Genomic DNA, 16809 nt, shown 5'->3' with positions numbered 1-16809 from the left:
TCTGGCTGACCCTGTGGCCTGTGCCCTCATCCCAGGGCCCTCCAGGGCTTTCTTAGAGGCACCCTCTCTCACTCCTCAACCCCTCCACCTCGAGTTGCTCCCTGCATCCTATAAGTACACTAAACACTGTGTGAAACTGAAAACTAACCAAAAGAAATTAACTTTACAAAATCCTCCATCCCGCTGTGGCAGTTACTCTCTTTTCATTAGTAACATCATCTAAAATGCAGCCTAGAGGAATTTGTCCATCTCCTCTCCTCACATTGGTTCCTAGGCCACCCAGCTTCCACCTCCAACAGGTCACATCGAGTTCTCTGAAAAGATCCCTGGGGATTTCACTCAACATCTTATTTTACTTCTTAGGATTGATATTATCAACCTCTCTGTTCTTGTTCTTGGTATCATCTGCCTACTGGCCTCTTCTGCTGCCCACTCCTCAAATTATTAATGTTCTTCAAGTTTCTGTCCTTGGATTCCTCAATGTGTAGATCACCCCCCACCCCTGGGACTTCTAACCACATTCATGGCTCCTCATCCTGGGCTCCGACCAAGCCATCCAGACCAGAAACCCCAGGCGCAATGCTCTCCTTCTGTTCACCTTCATCTCTCACCTCCCATCCAATTAGTAATCAAATCCAGGCTACTCTGCTTCCCCACCATCACCAGCAGGTTTTCCTCCCAGTCCTCACTGCTGATGAGTTAGTTCTGGCTCTTACCACTTTATGTGGATCAAGGCTTGTTCAGTCTGTTAGTAAGGATTGCATTCAGTTGGGGTAAACCCAATGTAAAGAGGACTGAAAGTGGCAGGTGTATTTCTCTCTGATGTTTAAGGTTCAGGTTAATAGGGTGCTCCGTGTACCAGGGACCCAAGCTCCTGGGTACATTTGCTAGGCCTGGCTTATAGTCCAAATGTCACTAATGAGCACAGTCTATAGTGACCACTGAAACCTCAGCCATTATGCCCAGATTCCAGCCTGCAAGAATCCAGAGGACAGAAGCTACCTCTACATCTTTTAGAAACAATCCATAGACATTGCACACCTCACAAACACCATGTCCTATTAGCCAGAATTAGTCCCATGACTAGACCCACCAGCAAATGATGCTGAGCGTGGTCTCTATTTTGCACTGCCACAAGCCAGCCAAAGATCAAGGGTTCTATTACTGTAAAAAAGATAAAAACAGGTGGTGGGTGTCAACTTACAGTTTCTGCAGTAGTACCTTCCCAAATTTCTATGTATACTCTTCTTAGCAGACAGGACCCACAGACGAGGCCACCTCAAATCCCTGCGCGGTCACTGCGTGCCTGGTAAAGTTCAGATTTCCTCTTGATGGCCGGATAACCAAGGCAGTAAAAGGAAAGCCATTTACCCCCATCACACTCAATATACAGTGGTGCATGAGAAGCAGTATAGCCATGATTAGAAAGAGAGGGAGAGAAAAGAAAGGAAACAACAAAAGAAAAAAGAGAAAAAAAGAATCTTCCGTTTAAAAACAGCAGGGGGCAGAAGAAACATGGCAGCGGCTCCTAGTGGCGGAATCCTGCTGAGCAGGAATCAGCAGAGCTCCTTTTATCAGGTGGTGCTGCCTGGTTCTACTCTGTGAAGTGTCTCCTTGCCCTGCAAGGCCCTGGAGGACTCTTCGTTATTTAATGTTTTCCCTGGCCACATCTGAGGTAAACTTTGCAGACAATACCCTTTTCTCAAGACTGCACAGATTATATAGCCTCAAACTGGAGGTGTGGAGAATTACAGACTGTTTCAAACCCAGCCTGTTTGCTTTAATACAATTCACTCAATAACTCAGTGGGCTTCTGGTACGTGTGTCTCATCCCGCTCACTGGGCATTTAAACCACTGCCAACAATCTTGCCTGGATAACGCTTCAAGACTGAAGAATGTTCCGTTACTGGTATCTATGCTCTTCCCATGCCTGCCTTTTTCTTTCTCTTTCTCCATTTAGGGGAGACTTTCTTGGGACCATCTGAAACAAAGGTTTAGAGGAGAGGCCGCACCCACCATTCCTCATTTGCCGCTGTGCTGGATCCCATGGCTGGCAGACAACCCTTCATGGAAAGAAAGTGCTGGAAAAAGGCTTGGGACCACAGCGTTACTTCTGCTGAAACCATTGCCTTTAACCCACACTGTCAAGGGCTTCCTATCATAGAGGGTGTTGGCGTTCCAACCATCCAAGGCTCCAGACTGCCACCCTCTCAGTCAGTCAAGCTTACAGGTGGGGAGGGCCTCCCACCACCTCTGCTTGCTTGCACATGGGCACTCTCCAACCTGAGTTTAAATCCATGAGATTCTGTTTAAAGCAGCAGATACATTCAAGCCACAGCAAAACTCTGAATTTGTCTTAACCTTTTCTCCTCATGCTACAATCTTATTCAGTGGGTGATAAAGCTTTTAAGGTAAAATAAGGTCATTTGAACCAAATGTTTCCACTGCCAAACAGGAATTGCCAGATTTCGGTGTGTATCATGGACTAGATTTAAGAACAGTGATTTAAGAACTATAAATGTGTACTTTCTGTTGTGTGGAAGTCCAGAGGTAGGTGAACCATGTCTTCTACGTTGGTTCTGCTCTGTGAAGTTCCAGGGACCTGGGCTACTGATAGCCCTCACCCAGCTGAGCCCAGGAGTGTGGCCACCATTATTATCAGCAAGATGGCCACCGTCATGGCCACTCTCCAAGCAGCAGATGTAGGAAGGGACAAAGACAAAAGAAACAAAAGCACCAGTTTGCCTTTTAAGAATATTTCTAGAAGCAGCCACACAACACTCTCTTCAAACGTTATAGGTCAGATCCAAGTGAGCCTGGGGATTGTAGTCTTTCCTACAGCAGCCATGACTCCATCTAATAACTGTAAGAGTGGGAAAATGGGCATTCGTCATCATGGTCACAGGCTCTCCCAAGTCACAGCTGGGGATTCAAATCAGTTTAGCTATGCAACTTAGGTCAAGTGATTTGAACTTTCTGAAACCCTTTTCCAATTCTGCCAATGACTATAAATCCTTATATGACTGTTGTAGGGATTGAGGTGGAAGTTATAAAATGCCTAATGTAGGGTTTGTTATATACTCAATAAACACCTGTCTCTAGAGATGCCTGGGTGGCTCAGTTGATTAAGCGTCTGCCTTCAGCTCATGTCATGATCCCAGGGTCCTGGGATCAAGTCCCACATCAGGCTCCTTGCTCAGCAGGGAACCTGCTTCTCCCTCTGCCTTCCCCTCCTCCTGCTCGTGTGCACTCTTTCTCTTTCTCTCTGACAAATAAAATCTTAAAAAATAATAATAATAAAATAAATACCTGTCTCTACTATGTCCCCTAACTAAATTCTGACCTTGAACTTCCAGTTTGTGGCAATGTGTGTGGGAACTTGAGATCTCTTTATCTTACATTTATATTAACATTTTCTAACCTGTATATGAAAGGTATTTTAGTATTTCACTGTGAGAAGTGGAATTGTTACTGCTGGATGAACATTCGTGAAGGTTACGGCATTGAGAAATAAGTCTACTAGAAGGCTGAGGTCTAATCAGAAGTTTATAGAATGCTGCCCTTCTCCCTACTCCGTACAACACACAAACAGAGACCCAGCATAACAACAGATTACAGGGCTGCAAGACACAGTCTCTCTCTCTGAAAAGAAATACTTAGGGAAACCCAAAGATTACAGCGGAGACAGAAACAAAGACCCTAGTGGGATTTGAAGCCTTTGGCGCTTACAGCCACAGAGGACATTAAACACAGCCCAGCTCCTAGCCAGATTAACATCAACTCTCACACCAAAAGCCTATTTACCCCAGTTTCTATGACCCAGTAAAATATGCTCAGCTTTCTACAAAAGCTTACAGAGCATGCCAGATATCAAGAAAAAACACAGTCTGAAGAGAAAGCACCACTCAGATATAACAGAGATGTCCAAATTATCAGGCAGAGAATTTAAAATAACTATGATTCCTATATTAAGGGCTCTGATGGGAAAAGTAGAGAACATGCTTGTTATCCATCTAACAGGCCTTTTCCCTCTTTCCACCACACCTGGGCCATGTTAATAAGGGACTTTTGGAAAGCCCCTAGGAATGGGGGCTGGTTGCCAGGGGAACCAACCATGACTAGAGGGTTGGAACTTTCAGACTCACACCCCAACATCCAGGGAATGAAGAGGGACTGGGGGTTTAATCAATTGCCAATGGCCAATGATGTAATCAATCATGCCTGTATAATGAAGCCTCCTTTAAAACACAAGAGGACAGGCCTCAGAGATTTTCCATGTTGGTGAATGCTTCTACCTGCTTGCAGGATAGCGCACTCCAGTTCCATGAGGACAGAAGCTCCTGCACTTGGGAGACTTCGGGGCTTTATGTACCTCTTCGCCTCGCTATCCATCCATATCGTTTATAATAAACTGACAAGCATGAGTAAGCGATTCTCTGAGTTCTTTGAGCCATTCATGCATATTAATCAAACTGGAGGAAAGGGTCTTGGGAACCTCCAATTTATAGCCAGTGGCTCAGAAGCACAGGTAACAACCTGGACTTAAAACTGCCTTCTAAAGTGGGGAAAGTCTTGTGTGACTAAGACCTGTCGACCTTAAAAGTGAAACAGTCAGTTATTTTACCAGAAAAATTGGCTTATTCAGGAATAGCAGAGAAATTGCAATTCAGGACATGGTATGGCAAACCATAAAGTCCAGAGTTCAAAGAGAATAAGGTTACTTTCTAAAAAAAGGGGAAAGTTGGAAGGGACTGCTTTGAATGAAATCCATTGGAGGCAAGTGAGAGTTCTAGGCTCTGGTGGTTTCTCATTGGTTGAGTTGTGGTATTTTCTTACTGGCTGAGCTTGTTGCTGGGTCAGGAGTCTTCTGGCTAGAGTAGTAAAGTGGGCTCCTGTCTGCTAGTAATGCAAGGTACATCTTTTCCCATTGGGATGTGTGACTGACAAGTGGTAGGGCATAAGAGCTCCCCTTTCTGGCCTCCTGCCTCATTTTTTTTTTAAGATTTTATTTATTTATTTGACAGAGACAGCCAGCGGGAGAGGGTACACAAGCAGGGGGAGTGGGAGAGGAAGAAGCAGGCTCCTAGCGGAGGAGCCTGATGTGGGGCTCGATCCCAGAACGCCGGGATCACGCCCTGAGCCGAAGGCAGACGCATAACGACTGCGCCACCCAGGCGCCCCTCCTGCCTCCATTTTAAATGAGGTTTCCTTTAATGAGTTTCACATTTCTCCCTTTTGATCAAGATGATTCTCTGAAAGCATCCTTGATTAAGAGTCAGTTTTTCCATATTTAGTTATTTTCCCCTCTGTGCCAGGAAGAACATTTCTTTGTTGTCATGTCCCATGTTGGAGGGAAAGTACATAGCAGCTGGAAAACACATAAGGCCACATTTGAGTAAAAAGGAAGGTTAGGAAAGAGAACTTTCAGGTACTTCTTTTTTTTTTTAAGATTTTATTTATAAGAGAAAGAGAGGGTTAGAGAGAGAGAGAGAGCACAAATGGGGGGAATGGGGAAGGGGAGGGCGAAGCAGGCTCCTTGTTGAGCAGGGAGCCCCACATGCAGGGAGCCCCACTCGGGGTGGGACTCGATCCCAGGACCCCAGGATTATGACCTGAGCTGAAGGCAGACACTTAACCAACTGAGCCACCCAGGCTCCCTCTTTCAGGTACTTCTTATATAAAGGCTATATCTTATCAAGGTAATAAATGTTAGAGATCATCTGGAAGCATCACCCTATTGGGTATGTCATTTCTTCAAAGGTTTGGCAGGCAGCGGGTACAAGATTTTAAAATAATTATGTAAAGCGGAATCAAAAGTACTATGACAAATGCAGCTTGTATGATGGTTCTAGCCAGGAGCCCAAACCTGAAGGTAACTAGCTAAATAGGTTAAAAAAAAACCCAAAAAACAACAAAAAGACAAGGTGTCATTAGGTGAAATTTATTATGACCAATGGATTTGTTCCCTGATTTTGTGTAATTGAATTTCTACCTCTCCAGACGCATTTATCCAGGTGCAACAGGTAAGATTTGCTATTACACAAACACTTTCTTATCTAGCAAGTAGACTATAATCGAGGTAATCGAGGACTATACAGTTGTCTACGACTACTTTAGCCAATGAGTCAAGTGATCACTTTTCAGCTGCTACTGCTTTGGCTGTGGAATCAGCTAGCACTCTTAATGTTAGGGAGAGATTTCTGATCATCTTTCATTGACACTTACTCCAAGCTAGGGGAGAAAGGCTCTCCTGGTGAAGGCAAACCCACAGTCATCTGTACTTCCTGGAACTTCCTGTTTAAGATAGTTATGAAGGTTTAATGAGGGAAACCAGTTGGAGGCTTCTGATTTATTATGGATGTTGACAAGGACAGTTAAACATCCCAATAAATACTGACCTTCAATTCACCAGTTATCTAAACATTCTTATGCCCACAGGTAGTGCTGTCCACCACAGACAAAAACTGAAACCAGGCGGAGTCCAGAGGACTCCAGCTAAGGTCGGTTATTGATAGATCCGTTAGCTGGAATTTCCTGATTGACCTTTTCAAGCCATGGATCAGAGGCATTTGGATGATACTCCGTGAGGGAGGTACCATTCCACCCGAAAGGCGTCTTTTTGAAAAACCTTGCGATGAGAAGTTAGCCCTTTTGTATTTCCCTTGAGTGCAGGGGAGCAGATCATAGGAGAAATTGGTTACAGGTAAGGCCAAGGGATCTTTGGCATCATGAACAGATAAGAGTTTCTGGTGACAAGTCCAACAGTCAGAAAGGTTACCCCTCTTAACAATGGCCTGGGAGATACGGATAATGATGTTCAATTCCCAGGCCAATGCCAGAGTAAGGATATAAAGAAAAGAATAAAGGATTTATGTTTAGTTAAAGTAGGAAGTCCTGATCCTTCAAATTGGGAGGAAGCAGTCTAACTTGATGTCAGATTATTGTCTTCCTCGTCAGTTTGATTTGGAGGCCACTGGCATTTTCAGAAGAGCGAATGTCAGTCAGATCCTTCTTTGGGTGTGAGATGTGTAGTCAAGGCTCAAGTCCCTGAAGTTTGGCTGCCATCTCAGTAATGAGAAAGACCTGGAGTAGTCCCCTCCAAGGAGATTTAGGAGCAGTCTTTGTTCTTAGTGATTCCAAATCAGAAGCGTGGGACAAACCTGGAAACGTTAGTTTGAAGAGCCATAACCAGCTATTTGAAGAAACTAGAAGAGTTCTGGATCCAGTTCAGTTTACAGGTGTATAACAAAACCTCAAATACAATTAATGGGATTAGAATCTAATATAGAAAAAGGTGCAAACACATTTTTTCTCTAAGTATCCCCATATTTTACCAAAGATAATCACAGTAAAACTAATTTATTTGCATCAAAATTGCCCTGGTTATTCACATGTGTGTAGCAAAAATAATGACTGACCATGAGGTTCTTTTTAAGACTGTTTTGCTGGAACTTTTCATAAGGAGTCTCAGACTGAATTGTCATAGGCTCTGAGGCCCAGAAGTCACACCAAGGACTGGCCATCAGATTTACCTGCAACACCATTCCAGTCAAAGCCTTGGCAATATAGCCAGAGTCTCCAATTGTGTCCTGTTATAAGGAAAACAGATTTTTTTTGACCTTATGCAAAATAACTATAATGTCATGAAAAGAACACTCAAGAGTTTCCAAATTCCAGAAGGATCAGGTAGGGAGAAAAAATAAATGCTTTCATCTTTCTTTACAAAGATAGACTTTATCAAATTGCTGTAAGTCATAGATAACTTAAGAAAAAGGATTCCTTGGGGCGCCTGGGTGGCACATTGGTTAAAGCGTCTGCCTTCGGCTCAGGGCGTGATCCTGGCGTTATGGGATCGGGCCCCACATCAGGCTCCTCCGCTATGAGCCTGCTTCTCCATCTCCCACTCCCCCTGCTTGTGTTCCCTCTCTCGCTGGCTGTCTCTAGCTCTGTTGAATAAATAAATAAAATCTTTAAAAAAAAAAAAGAAAAGAAAAAGGATTCCTTAATCTGAAAAAAAAAAAAACATCAAGGAAGCAACAGTATTTCAAAGGGTCATAGTAATTATAATCACCCTCCTTAGTTCTTTTAGTCCTCTATAATTAGTACTTGTTCAGCTTGAGTCTAGTTTGTCCACTAGTTCTGGAAATTCTTACCCTGTCCAGTTTTATGATCTTAAAGTTATCAGGAACCTGTATTTGTCAAAAAAGTCATCTCCATGAATCTCTTCAAAGATCAGATACTTTTGCAGGAACACATGTAAAAGCTTCAGAGTAAAGCAGTAACTACATGTGAAAAGACTTAAAGATGCTTATTTTTAAACATCTGATGAGAGTTCAGTGTAATGGAATTGACAAGAAAATTTGCTTATTTCTGTAACATGCAACATTTGAAGATAATAATTAGAGTTATGACTGATAACATTATACTAAGACATATCAGATTTCCAAGAATTTCACACAATTTCTGGAATGCTTATAACATGTACCTACACAAATAAAACATAAAGAAGGCTTAGTATTCGACTCCTTATTCGACAGTGCTTCCCATATAATTTGACATAGCAAAATAGTCTAATTAGTTTAACATCTCCCTTTTTATAAGAAGAGAGAACAAATCTTTTGAGATGCTCCAGGGACCCTCTGGAATATCCAAACTTCAGTTTGACTAGAAAAGACTGTATTTAGAATTTGATTTGGGGGAAGTTTGTCCAAAATGTCAAAAAGTTTTAAAACACTTGGTCAAATAGCATCATAGGTCACTGCAAAACAATACTTAGGTATCCATTTAACCATAGTGACAACTAAAGACTTCATGGGCAAATATAGAAGATTACATAGTTCTGAGCAAAACTTTGCTCTTTCAATATTGTGAGTTCTACTAGATTTCAGGCAATCAAAGACCCGATTCAGACAACAAATAGAGAAAACTCTTTTGATAAAAACTTCACTTAAAAGGGAAGGAAAACCCTGTTTACAATTTCTTATTAAAAGGTGACCAACAATTCAAGAAAAGTTGTCCTTCCATTAGGTGAAAGAAAATTAAGTTTTGGTTTTATATAAGTATGCTATCGATGTCAAAGGTTGTTGTTTTTTTAAACCTTGAAGTTCATTTAGCTTGACCACACATGAAATTTCTTTCCCAAGACTTCTTTCCACAAAACTTCTTTTTTTTTAAAGTTGTTTTGTTTTGGTTTTTTAAGATTTTATTTATTTATTTGACAGAGAGAGACAGCCAGCGAGAGAGGGAACACAAGCAGGGGGAGTGAGAGAGGAAGAAGCAGGCTCCCAGTGGAGGAGCCCGATGCAGGCCTTGATCCCAGAACGCTGGGATCACTCCCTGAGCCAAAGGCAGACACTTAACTCCTGAGCCACCCAGGTGCCCCTTTCCACAAAACTTCTACGAGTTTTTTCTTTTCTTTTCTTTTCTTTTCTTTTTTTTTTTGGTGTTTTTTGTTTTGTTTTGTTTTGTTTTTTTACACTCAGATTTTGTCCTGTGTCTTTCTTCTCTAAACAGTCCCACATTAGGACAAAATTACTTTCTTTTCCCTCAACAAGAATGCATCTCTAGTTATCATACCTTGTCTTACTGAAAACACACATCCTGCTTTCCTTGCATTAGATGTTTCCCCTATTATTTCCAGGAGCCTTAATTACATTTATTAGAGTTTGGTTTTTTTGCACCTCACAGGCACATTTATTCATGCCAGAAAGGAAACAACATGTGTACAAGTGTACAGCGATGCTCCATATTGCCATCTAATAGAGCTTGCTGAGATGTACAGCCAAACTGATGATCCATCTGGTGCGCACTACAAGTAAAGCTAGTTAATGATGACCATGAGCCGGTGCAGGACTCAAGGCTTTCAAAGCTTTACTTCTTTTATCAGCACTTCCAATTTTATAAATGATGAAGTCCATCAGCCCCATTCCTACCCAAATCTTGTAAATTTGAGTATAGTAGGGCTTCATGGGGATCCAAACTTTTTAAACAAGACTTTGAAGCATCTCAACCCAGAACCCCCTGCTCAGGCTCCCCCAACCTGCACTGCCAATGACTTAGAAAGGTCACCAAGTGCGCATCATTTATTAGAATTCTTAACCCTTTAAACCTTAATTTCCAGTGAAAACTAAGAAGTAAACAATGATAAACTTCCTGTTACATCAGCCTTTTTTAGATTGGCAAATTTATTAACACATTTTATAATTTCTTAGAGTATATGCTTTTTTCAATTTTATAATGTAGCACTAACACATCCAAATTATCTTTTAGTTTCTTTGTCATAAGAAGCCAAAAGTAGATAAAACTCTGTTCATGATTAATGTTTCAGTATTTTATTTGGAAACGATCTAGATATTTAATGACTATCCATCATCTAATTTAACTTATCAAAATTCTGAGGTTTTAAGTTACCAAAAAGATTTGGATAAACTATTTAAGTAGACGTCAATAATGCTGAAAAGTTCATTTATAAACTTTTATCTTGCATCTATTTAATAATAAATGTTCTTAATAACTACGTTTAGATTAGTCATGAAAATATCATGAGATATTAAACAGCTAACCATCGTCTTAAATTATCTTTTTTGCTCACAAATTTCTAAGAGATAACATGAACTCACTTAACCTTTAGTAAGCCTGCGTAGAATAAAAGTATTATATTTACTGCTGAAAACTCTAAAAACATGCCTGTTTTAATTAAACCAACAAGCTTAAAGTAGCTTTAATACTGAATTTTTTCCCTAAATCACGTGAACCTGAAATTCATTTGGATTAAGTTTCTATTATATTTCTAAGAATTTATTTAAGTGCTTAGCGTTCTTTATGCCAATTAAATAGATCTGTTTTAAAAATTAATTTTGGCACTACCATCTGGAGGTAAAAAATACTGCACATCTACACATCCACCTATATAGAGACTCACATGAACATACAGACAGATGCAAGCAGAGATCTTAAAGTTCCCATGTTAGAATTACTGCTATGAATTAGTTATAATAATACAAAGTTCACTAGTTATAGAAGAAATTGGGCCTATTCAAATAACTTTCCTCCTTTTCTTCTCCTTCTGATAAAAATTACCTCCTTGAAATTTGCATGTCAAAGAGATGGTCCAGATAAGAGTTCTGGAGATAACCCTGGGTAGAATCTTGACGCCTAAAAGGCACATGGGGAAAACATGAAAGATTTTGGTCCCCTTAAGACAATATGTACAAGCCTTTTGGGATGAATGGTAGAGGTGTGGGGATTGGTAAACAGGATTAGCGGACTTCAAATTGTTTCTGGAGCCACACCTCTGGTCTTGCAAAGACTAAATTTGTACAAGTACAGCCATTTTTAATTCATGGAAGAATTCAGTTGCTATCTAAATGATATCAAAGGATTGGAACACCCATCCACCATTCACCTGTTAATATGCTTTTCTTTCCCTCTGAGTACATTTAGCTTAGAGAAGAAAACCTAAAAACAAAATTCTTTCAGGCTCTGAATACCAGTTTCCAATCTGACCAAATTTCTGATCATTAAATCCTTCCAAATGTCTTGCCATGTTGTGACTGGGACAAACAATACACATTTCTGGCAGCATTAAACAACTCTATGCACCCAAGAAACATCCTCAAGGAGGATATAAAAGACATCATCTTCAATCGAGAGTCACTCCCAAACATGGCCAAAAGGACTGACAACCTGCACATCCCAGGCAGGCAGAAAGCCAAGCCATGTTTGTAAAATGAGGCAAACAAGAAAGCCATTGTTATCCCTGGGAGAGAGAGTATCAATAATAAATTGTCCTGGATTTGGAAAGGAAGGAACAATGTGAAATTTTATTTTCTTCTCAGGACTAGGCTCCGTAGGTAATCGGTTTACAAAAACTTGCAAGGATCTTGCTTGGTTTAAGAAATTCTTTAACTATGGCTCCTAGTTTGGCCTTTGACCAAGGATTGAAAAATACCTGAAGAGAATCACCCATTGCGTTGGGTGTTCTTATTTCAAAAGGTAACCATTTAATAGTCTCTTCAGAATGGAAAGGCAATTCTAGACAATATTCAGTACTAGATTGAGTACTCAAAGAAAGTAAAGGGGAATTACATCAGTCTTATAGGTCAGTCTTACAATTTTTGGTGTAAGATATCTTTTATCTCTTTACTTTTTCATGGGCCTTTTGCCATGAATCTTTCAATGAAACTATTTTAATGAAAGCACCTACTTAATTGGCATGAAATACCTGGTATCCCATTTAAAATAGGTATCCCATTCTCTTTGTCTTGCAATTTTGGAGATATAGCTTTCTAATTTAGTTTTGAGAAAAACAAGTTTGGCAAGATAGAAAGTTCCCAGGGTGCTTTGGTGGCTTAGTTGCTTAAGTGCCTACCATTGACTCAGGTCATGATCCCAGGCTCCCGGAATGAGTCCTGCTTCTGGCTCCCTGCTCAGCAGGGAGCCTGCTTCTGCTTCTCCCTCTGCGCCTCCCTTGTGCTCTTGCTTTGCTTTCTCTTGCAGGCTGTCTCTCTCAAATAAATAAAATCTTAAAAAAAAAGATAGGAAGTCCCCCATAATGGCCATTGAAAATTTAAATTATCTCTAGTTAAGTTGCCATTACTCAAAACCAGAGGTTCACAAAAACAAACAAGTACTCCCCAGAAGGGAAAAAGACTTCATGAAAACAAAAAGGACAAAGCCTTTGAACAGATCCCTAAATATAGCCTAGAGAACTCAAAACACAAAGAGAGTAGAGCTTGAAAACATACCCTCAAACTCCAGGGTCAGGGACAAAGCAGTGAGCTCAATGGCCTCAGTGGGTACCGGCAAGTGTTTGATCACCAGCCTTGGAGCTGTTGAGGTCTTTTCTGGATCCTATTTCTCTGGCACCAAGTAATGTCAACCTTAAAAGTAGAACAACCCATTATTTTACCAGCCAAATGTGTTTGTTTGGGAATAACAAAGGAATTGCAATCCAGGACATGCAAGCTATGGCAAACCAGAGGCAAGTCTGGAGATCAAAGAAGAGGTGAGAAAGGAAGAGAGTTGGGAGGGGTTGAATGCCACATAAAACTGTGTGGTGTTATTTAAAGGTCGACTCAGATTAATCAAAACTATATATTGTGAACTCTAGAGCAACCATTAAAATGTTTTAAGAAGTATAATTGACACACTAAGAGATGATAAAATAGAATTATATAAAATGTTCAGCTAAACCAGAGAAGGCAGAAAAAGATGGAAGAAACAAAAAACAAATGACAAATGCAATAAGTAGAAAATGCTTTATTCATCTACATAAATAATCACTTTAAATGTGAGTGGTTAAATACACCAATTAAAAGACAGAGATTGTCAAGGTGGATTAAAAAAACAACAACACAGGATTCAACTATATATTACAATAAATACACTTCAACTCTAAAGACTCGGGATAAAAGTAAAGGGATAAAGATATGTCATTCTAACACCAATCAAAAGAAAGCCGAGTAGCTATGTTAATTTCAGACAAAGCAGACTTCAGAACAAGGAGGTTTATCAGGGATAAAAAGAAACACTACTTAATGATAAAAGGGTCAATTCTCTTTGAAGACGTAACAAACAGTCTTAAATATGTACGCATCTAACAACAGAGAATCAAAATACATAAGGCAAAAACTGATAGAGCTGAGAGGAGAAATAGACAAATCTGCTATTAGAGTTAGGGCTTCAATACCCTTTCATCAATAAGTGCATAGATAAAGCATATAGAAAATCAGTAAGGTTACAGATCATCCAGATAGCACTATCAATTGATCTAACTGGCATTTATAGAACACACCATCCAATAACAGCAGAATATATTTTCTTCTCAAGCCCATCTCTATCTTGGAACATCCACCAAGATAGACCACATATTGGACTATCACACACATCATAATGAATTTACAAGAATGAAAAACATATAAAGTATGTACTCTGACCAAAATGGAATTAAACTAGAACTCAATAACAGAAAAATATCTGCAAAGTCCCCAAATATTTGAAAATTAAACAACACATTTCTAAATAAGCCACTAGTCAAAGAAGTCTAAAGAGAAACTTAAAAATATTTTTAACTAAATGAAAATGAAAATACAACTTATCAAAATGTATGGAATGCAGCAAAAGTGGTGCTTAAAGGGAAATTTACATCCCTACATGTATCCATCAGAAAAAGAAGAAAGCTCTCAAGTCAATAACCTGAGCTTCCACTTTATGAAACCAAAAAAGAGAAGAACAGTTTAAACCTAAAGCTTAAAGAAGATAAAATGGAACCATAAAATGCTTGCAACTAGAAAAGAAAGTAAAAGAAATCAGCAAAAGTGGTTAAGTCTGTAGTTGCCCTCATATCTGGTAGATAAGTCCTTGATGCATTCTTTTTAAGGTTGGCAGATTCTCATGGAACTTAGACCTTAATTCCTCCACAAAAGTTTTACAGCCAGTTTATAAAAGCTCATTTAAAAATCTAACTGGATTTTATTTTTATATTGAGCAACCAACCCATTTATTGAGTGGTGTGAAGGCTAGGAATTTTAAGTGGTCCAAAATAAGAAAGGGCTCTCCAGCAGAGTGGTGGAAAGATGGTCTTCTTAATGAATGGCATTGGAACAACAGGAAAACAAATAGAATACCTTACACTATAGTAGAATAAACTGCAAATAAATAAAAGATTTAAATGTACCAGAAGAAAAATATCAGAAAATTCAATTCTTAAGAAAAAGATAAGAAAATTTAATTAAAAACACAAAAGTACTAGAAGAAAAACATGAGAAAATTCAAATAGAGCCTTAGAGAAAGGAAAGCCATTCTAGTTAAGATTAAAAATCTAATTAAGAGTAAAAGGCTAACGAGTCCACATAGATAAATATAAAAACCTTCCTTATAGCCGAAAAAAAAACTTTATATTCCTTTTAAAAGGAATGTGTATAAAGCTTCTTTGATAAGTATAAATTTCATATACTTAAATACTTAAAGTTCAATAAATGTGAAATCCTTTGGCATATAAAATTTGTCAAGTGAAGAAAGTTTCCTTGCTTTCCTAATTTTCCAAAAGTTACTTTTACTAAGATCATAAATGTGTTTTTCAATTTTCTAATATAACTTGCATAAAACCAGAATTAGCTTTTCCTCGAAAATTCTATAAACTGTACTCATAAAAGTGCATGGGCTGGCGGGTTTTGAGCGGGAGGATCTTTGGCCATCATTTCCATATATTTAGTTCTTATTGGTTGATCCAAGTTCCCTATTTCCTCTTGCATCAATTTTGTCCTTGTATTTCTTTCTAGGAATGCAGCCATTTCATTCAAGTTTTCCATTCTCATAAAGCATATATCATTGATAATATTCTTTTATTAATTCTAAATCTCATTTCTATGATTGTTTTTCCTTCTTCTGTATTATAAAGGATACTGAATCCAGCTCTTTCTTCTACGCCTATATTACCTTTATTAGGAGTTGATTCTTTTGTATTTATTTTAACATCTACATTTTTTTTTTAGAAGAAATCAATAGAGCTTGGAATTGGCCAAAGAGGTTGTCTTTTTAATAGAGATTTTCCTTGTTGAGACTCCCAAGGCAAGTTGCATGGCCAGGCCACGAGGCTTGTTTGAAACTGAGATGAGGGTAGAAACCAGAGTAAGAACGATTTGAAATGCAGAAAGGAGGAGTGAGATTAAGAAATCAGGCAGCTAGAGGTTGTTATTGTACAATTTTATCACTTAATGTGTCAGATGTAACGTCACCTGAGGCTGGCCTCTGAGTATGAGAAGCACATTCTGTCTCTGCCTATTCCCAAGCAGCACAAAACTTAGTGCAAACAGGACAAAGGACAGCCATCGCTCATTGCTGATTTTGCCCTCAATTCTGTCTGAAGAAAATGGGCCCATCTTTAAAACTCAGATTTTACTTGCACACATACCCAATTCTGGATTTTAGCTTAATTAATCAGAAGGTGTTGTGTGGCAATGAGCGTTAGCAATATTCCCTCCTCGAGCATGTATGTTTCTCTTGGCCCACTGCTCATCTATTTGTGTTATCTGCCATCTTAGGTAAACATTTGAATTTTTGGATCCTGGTATTATATAGTCCCTTTGCAATCATTACAGACTCGTCACCAGAGAACATAAGGTTTTCTGTGCACGGACCCAGCATGTCCTGCCATTTATGCTCCTGCCCACCAGCACAGCATCCATGTTCTCTGCTCACACCTGACCAGTGGTAGTTACCAACCCATAACACGCCCTAGCCAGACCCTGGGTTTTGAAAATATCCTATGAAATCAGAGCTTGCTACTTGCTCTTGAATTTAACTTTTCATTGTGATAAGAAATGTCTAAATGTATTGCATTAAAAATTGTGTCTCTAAAACTCTTATGAGGATTAGTGAGAAGTGCTCCTAACAACTAATACAAGGCTTTCAAAAATAGGATAACAAATTGTGCATAATCCAAACTATATAAAATAAAATTTAAAACAATTTAAAATCATTTGGAGAAGACCTTATGGATGGACATGTACCAGAAATATCTTAGGTGTTGCCTCCACGGGTAATGTGACTGAGGGTGTTTTTTGTTGTTCTTGTTTTTTACTTCTCTTTCCTGTGTCTTTCAAATTGTAATGAGAATGTCACAGATGCCATGGGTGATGCTCAGATCTCCCTTACTCCCCACAGGCCATCCCAGCTGCTGCAAGTGATTACTAACAGCTTGAATCTGTGACCTTCTCCCCAGACTCCTCCCTACCTGATGGGACAGAGGGAAAGGGCCACCTCAGGGCCTGTGTATGTTTGATTCAGAGTACAGGGGAGACAATGCA

At 39.4% G+C, this 16809-nt stretch overlaps 1 pseudogene; it reads right to left on the bottom strand.

Annotated features, from left to right (window-relative positions):
- Nucleotides 1-9438: 9438 nt before the first annotated feature.
- LOC103677444 lies at nt 9439-10005 on the bottom strand (annotated as a pseudogene).
- Between the last annotated feature and the right edge of the window lie 6804 nt (nt 10006-16809).

This window comes from Ursus maritimus, unplaced genomic scaffold (assembly GCF_017311325.1).
Source record: "Ursus maritimus isolate PB19 unplaced genomic scaffold, ASM1731132v1 scaffold_9, whole genome shotgun sequence".
Taxonomy (NCBI): Eukaryota; Metazoa; Chordata; class Mammalia; order Carnivora; family Ursidae; genus Ursus; species Ursus maritimus.
This window is presented reverse-complemented; position numbering and strand designations above follow the sequence as displayed.